The sequence below is a fragment of the Miniopterus schreibersii genome (assembly GCF_964146895.1).
Source record: "Miniopterus schreibersii genome assembly, chromosome: 6".
Taxonomy (NCBI): domain Eukaryota; kingdom Metazoa; phylum Chordata; class Mammalia; order Chiroptera; family Miniopteridae; genus Miniopterus; species Miniopterus schreibersii.
This window is the reverse complement of record NC_138107.1, coordinates 7212745-7219784: the sequence shown is the minus strand read 5'-3', so window position 1 is coordinate 7219784 and position 7040 is coordinate 7212745.

The following is a 7040-nucleotide window of genomic DNA, read 5'->3' as shown; positions in this document are numbered from 1 at the left end:
GGCGTGACGTCAGCGCGCAGCTCGGCTTTACACCCCCCCCTCTCCCCACGCCCCTTTCCTCCCCAGCCTCGGCCAATCACCGCACTTCCTGGAGACGCCTGTGATTCTGCCGCTCCGCCCACCGCGCGCTGGGCTGGGCCCGCCTGCAGCGCCCTCTGGTGTGGGATGCGGGCGCGGCAGCTGAGCGAGGAGCGGGGAGGGAGTGCCAGGCCGGCAAAACAAGTCTAGCAAGTATTATCACAAAAGGGAATTCAAAGCTGGAAGGGAACTGGAGGGTCATCCGGTATAGCCTCCCCATCCTCCAGGGAGGAGAAGGTGCGTGACTTGCTGTGGGAAGCAACAGAACCCGAATCTTCAGACTCCAGACTCCACTGGAGGAGATGGTGCTGTTTGTAATTTTAATAAAAGCACTTGACTCCCTGGAGAGGCTTCTGCAACTAGAAATGTGTGGTTCTGGACTGCTTACCTATCTTCCCATGCACTTATTGCATATGTTTGCCCACATAAATGGGGAGCATCCTCCCTACTGTCCAAGAAAATTCCATTCTTGCTTCTTAACTCGGGGCTTTAGGATCTGGGGGGGACCTGTTATCCCAACCTGTCCTCTCAGATATACCATAAAAAGGCACCTAGCTGCTGGGAGGCAGTCTGGTGGAAGAAGCTGGGTTTGTCATCTTGACTCACAAGTGTATACGAACGATGGGTAACTTCCTCCTCTCCAACCCTCCCCTCTCACATACACTCCTCAGGCAACACCCTCAGTTATCTGGATGGTAGAATTACTGAGTGATTTTCTTTCTTTCTGCTTCTCTTTTTATTTTCTACTCTTTAAAATGAATATAGATTACTTTTGTAATTCAGATTTCAACCTCCTTGCCTTTTGAGATATTGATTGTGAAGGTCAAAACCTTCCCTAAGATTTCCACAGATTTCTGGGGATTAATATTCTCCTAAATCTCTCTGCTTCTGGGCTCCCGCTTCAGCCCAGCTGTTGCAATCCCACAGTCTAGAAATGTAGAGACGAAACCCCACCCTTCCTGAAGACTGCCCGGCCTCTTCCCACACGCCACATTCATGGGTATAGAAGTCATTATGATACTCTGGGCCCTGAGGCAGGGTCAAATGAGGCATTACAGTTTAAACTCACACGACAAGCATTCTTGAAGTTCTTTCCCATCCCCAGTTGAGGTTTTCTTTTCTCGCTCTCTCTCTTTTTTTAAAAAAAAGGAAGGACCAAGACCCTTCAGTCCAGAGTGTTGGCCCTCGGACTGAAGGGTCTCGGGTCTAACCAGGTTTGATTCCGGTCAAGGGCATGTACCTCAGTCGCAGGCTTAGGGTGCATGCGGGAGGCAACCAATCAATGTGTCTCTCTCACATTGATGTTTCTCTCTTCCTTCCACTCTCTCTGAAAAGCAATGGAAAAATATCCTCGGTGAGGATTTAAAAAAAATTAAAATCTTTGTTAATTAAAAAGGTGACAAATGGGAAAAAAAGAAAGGCTTTTATTGAAAAATATACTTTAGGTTTTGATAAACTTTTGTAAATATTTTGAGATTCTATACAAATCATTCTATGGCTTTAAGAATTCATACATTTGGCCTTGGCCAGTGTGGCTCAATTGGTCAGAGCATCGTCCAGTACACCAAAAGGTGACGCCGCGTTTGATTCCTGGTTTCATCCCTGCAACCGATTGATGTTTCTCTCTCCCTTCCTCTCTCTAAAATCAATTTTTTTAAAAAGATTTAAGTAGGTATAGGTAGGACTTGTCAACATGATCAATTCCCCAGCTGAGGTTTTCTAACTGGCCCTTTACCTCTTAGTTAGGGGTTGGTCTTTTCCCAAATCACTACCTCTCGTTCCTGAGCCACTATTCACTCCTTTATCCCACCCTCTCCAGAGAAAAAACAAATTCCTCCGGCTTTCCAGGCAGAAAGAGACATCTTAGCCATATTTCTTTAAAAAAAAAAAAATTGTTTATTTCTTTTTATAAAAATCTTGTTATTGATTATTTAGAGAGAGGGAGAATGGGAGAAAGTCATAAGTAAGCTGCCTCCTCCGCACCCCCTGCTGGTGATCAAGCTCACAACCCAGGCATGTGCCATGACCAACAGGGAATTGAACCAGCAACCTGTTGGTACATAGGCCAATGCTCAACCAACTGAGCCACACCAGCCAGGACTTAGCTATACTGTATTTCTTTATTGCTAGGTTTCCTATCAACACTCATGCCCTGAAGATCTCACTTCCTACCCCTAGCAGGCTTATTTCCCAATAAAGACAGTTCTCTCCCTAAAAGAAATCCTGGGAGCACTATTGAGATGCTACATTTTCCACCTCATTTCACTTTTATATTTAAAAGGATAGCTATAATATTTAATATATATTTAATAAATATATATTTAATGTTTAGACCCCATCATTCCATTACTGATTGCAATATTGTTTAAAACAACAAAAAACTGGAAATAACTTAATTATCCAACAACAGAGAAATGTTTAGGTAAATTATGCCATATGCTTCTGATGGAATATTATGCATTATGCAACCGTTAAAAATTATGTCAACAGCCCTGGCCCATGTGGCTCAGTTGGTTGAGCTTTGTCCCGTGCACCGAAAGGTCGCCAGTACAATTCCGGGTCTGGGCACAATTCCAGGTCAGGGCACATGCCCAGATTGAGGGCTTGGTCCTCGGTCTGGACATGTGCAGGAGACAACCGATGGATGTTTCTCTCTCTGTCTCCCTCTCTCTTTCTCTCTCTCTAAAATAAATAAAAACATATTTAAAAATATGATTATGAAAAAAATACTCTTTAAAAAAGTGGGAAATGTTATGATCTTATTTTCAGTGGACAAAAAGCAGAATCTGATTATATGTATAGCACATATAGATATGTGTATTGTTTGGAAAATTAAAAACTAGCATAGAAAAAACTAGAAGGAAGCACACTAAAATGTTACCAGCAGTTGTCTTAGGGTTGTGATTCTGTGAGTTTTTGTTTTTCTATATATATATATTTTTGAGCATGTTTTTTGTTTTGTTTTCCATAATTGAAACATGATTTGTTTTTAGGAACAAAAAGAAAAATCTTCCTTATATTGAGGAAAAATGTGTATCCTTTTGGTTATCCTACTCAGTAGTCTTAGTTCTAGCCCTTGAAGAGATACTAAGTCAAAATGTTTTCCATATAAGAGCCTTTTTGATGTTTGAGCCCATTCTCCTATAGTCTTTTTTTTTTTTTCCTTTTAATCCTCACCTAAGGATATTTTTTCCATTGCTTTTCAGAGAGAGTGGAAAGGAGAGAAACATTGATGTGAGAGACACATCGATTGGTTGCCTCCCGAACGCACCCCAACGGGGCCAGGGATCGAGCCTGCAGCCGAGGTACGCATGCCCTTGGCTGGAATCGAACCTGAGACCCTTCAGTCCAAAGGCTCACACCCTAACCACTGAGCCAAACCAGCTAGGGCTATATATTGTTTCTTCTTTAAACTACACCATCCCTCCTTCCTCATATAAAATTATCATGGTGCCTTTTGCCACCCAGGTTGCTGGCCTGAGGATGTGCCCTTTTATGCATATCCATCCTTTTCAAGGCTTCTCTTGGTTTGGGCCTCCTAACTTCTGAATCCCTTTCCCATATTTGGGGAATCTCCCACTTTAGAAGCTGAAAATGTCGGGCATTTGCTTCCCGGCTCCTTTGCAGCTAGGGCATAGCCACATGACCAAGGCTCCACCAATTGTACGCCCTGGAAGCTGGGAAGATGAAGTGAGGAGCATAAATAAGCCATTCAGGTTAAGTGGCAGAGCAGCAGCTCCACCTAATTTCCTGTTGTAAGAAGCAGCAGTTGTAAGAGCAGAGTCCAGCACGGGTGATGTCAGCCACAGAAGCAGCAACATCTGTCCCTAGAGGGGTCAGCAGCTGGGGTGTCTTCGTGAGAACTGCTGTGTGCCATGATTTTTGGTATTATTCCTCACTGCACAGCCTCCAAACGGGCTCTTTCATCCTCACAATTGCTTAAGGAACTTTTCTATACTATGTTAAGAAATTCCTTTTTTACTTAAATCAGCCTGGTACTTGAGTCACAAACCCAGAAAATAAATACAGCTTCCCCCGAATCTTCATTTTGGCTAGAGTTGCCCATAGGCACAGCTCCAAGTGGGAAAAGTTGGTTCCTGCCAAGTCTCTGCAGCACTTTTCCAGACCCGCCAGAGATCTCACATGAACCCCTGCTCCGAGGCCCAGTTACAGTGTGACTGACCGGTAACAACGATGTGGAATAAGGAGCCAGATCCGCTTTGCACTGGATTCCGACCCCCACATCCACTTCAGGCTCCAGCCAGCAGGTGGGGCCCTCCTTAGCCTGCAGAAATCAGCCTCCTTGGGTAGCCTCGCCCCCTTTCACCTGCCGCGGGGGACAGAGAGGCAGCTTTCAGCTGGCACCTCTTGGGGCTGGGTAGACACCGCCTTGAGGAAGCACCTTGCATATCCTGGCAACAGTTTGCAACAAGCTTCTTGCTCTCCAGCCAGTCACACCTCCTCACATACGAACCACGACAGGATGACCTGGGACCACAATGTGCTTTCCATGTGGCGGGAAGTTTATGGGTAGCTATGAGGGCATCAAAGATTGGATACACTTGGCCTTGTCCGGAATTTTGGAAAGGATAGAGGAATGACATTCTAACCCTGGAATGAAAAGACTGGGAAATATCTCCTCCTGCCCCCTAGTAAAGGCCCCCAAGACGGATAGCTTCTCCTGCCAGTCCCAGTGTGGATTGCATTCAGGCACTACCTCACACGCCAACCGTGTGTGCCTTCCTGTGTCCCATCACAGACGTTCAAAAGCCTGGAATGGACCCCACTTAGAGGTGAGGAAACTGAGGCTTAGAGGTCAGCTTGCCATCTCAAGTCTAAACTCTCCCTGGCTTTCAAGAATGTCTATAGTCAGGCTCACTGTACCTTTCTAGTCACAGGTCCTTCATAGTCATAGTCTTCAAAATTTGTTGCCCCTCCGCTCCTAAAAGAATATATAAGAACTATGCAGCTCCTTGCACATTTTAAAGGTGACATCTAATATTTTTTATCATTAGTTTAAAACTTAATAGTTGCAGAGGAAGGATGTGATTTCTACTATTTAAGAAATATTGACATTTTAATATAAAACTGCTGTCACCCCTTTAAATGTGTTGAACAAGACTCGGATCCCACAGCGATTTGATGTTCACCACTAACCATCTTAAAAATACACGAATAGGCTCTTCTTTAGCAGTAAACAATTTTAATTGTCTCTTTTTCTTCTTGTACTTGTATTTCCATTCCCCTTTTCCCTCAGCAACCTAAGCTTAATGCAACATACTTTTATGCTTGAAAGTCTTTTATTGATCACTATATCATACATCTCTGCAACCAAAATATGTATAAAAGTTAAAATTAATTTTTTTATAAGTTTTATGTAATTATAATGCTCTAAGTGAGAACATATTTTCTGGTTTGAGAGGCCATTACAAATATTAGTAACACTCAGTTGAGCAAAACAACATAAATATTATGATTTTTACACATAATAACCATAAACACAACATATCACATTGGAAATATATTTATCAGTGAAATTCACAGGCTACTTCGGCCCTCTTCCCCAGGCAGTTTAGATGTTCAAGGTTGAATATTAGTTGTTAGAATGAGACAGCATTCAGCAGCAATTCTTTTTATTTTTCATTTTAAAGCTGAGAAACCTTGTTCACTTGATAAGTAGATGGGAATCGAGAGTTTTGACATAGCAATGGCATCTACTTCTGAGTTGTTTGACCCCCAAAATCACAGGGATCTAGTATAAGAATATTGTTAATGACTTTTCAGGGGTTTCAAAGCGAAGATCGGGAAACCTCCTGATTGAAAAGCCAGAAGAATTTGTCGTCCAGTTCCTGAGCCATTCACTTTCCCAGCACGTACGGCCCTGCCCTGGCATTTCAGATCGGAGCTGAGTTCAGTGACCCAGGAATTTCACGCTTTTGGGTAGTCCGCTGTTGAAAGGCAGTGATGGAGGCAGCCAACCAGATGGGAGGTGACATTTGCAAACAGTAGCTCCGACAAAGGTTTAATTTCCAAAATATATAAAGAACTCATAAAATTCAACAACCAACCAAATCAAAAAGTGGGCAGAGGACCTGAACAGACACCTCTCGCAAGAAGACATACGAACAGCCAATAGGTATGTGAAAAGATGTTCAGCCTCACTAGCAATTAGGGAAATGCAAATTAAACTCCAATGAGACAACACCTCACACCTATTAAAGTGGCTGTGATGAACAAGACAAACAACACGTGTTGGAGAGGCTGTGGAGAAAAGGAACCTTCATTCACTGCTGGCGGGAATGTAGACTGGTACACCCACTATGGAAAGCAATCTGGTGATTCCTCAAAAAATTAAGAACAGAGCTGCCATACGACCCGCAATCCCTCTCTGGGGTATATCCCCTAAAATCTCGGAAACATGTATTCACAAAGATATATGCACCCCTATGTTCATTGCAACCTGATTCATGGTGGCCAAGACATGGAGACAACCAAAGTGTCCTGCGACAGAGGACTGGACACAGAAGATGTGGGGCATGTACACAGTGGAATACTACTCAGCCATGAGAAAGGGTGAAGTACTGCCATTTGCAACAACATGGATGGACCTTGAGGATATTAAGTGAAATAAGCCCGTCAGAAAAAGCTAAGACCCATATGATTTCACTCATGTGGGATATGAAACTGAAATATATAGACACAGACCGCAGTGTGGCGGTTACCAGAGGGAAGGGGGTGGGGCGTGAAGGGGGTCCTAATATATGTGACGGGAGAAGATTTGACTTTGGGTGGTGGGCACACAGAGCATTATACAGATCTTGTAACACAAAAACCCACACCTGAAACCTGTATGTTCATATTAACCAATGTCACCCCAATAAATTTAATAAAAAAAAAGAAAAAGACAGTGGATGGGTGAATGATGACCTTGCTACTGAAAGTAAGGAAGGCAAAATTGTGAA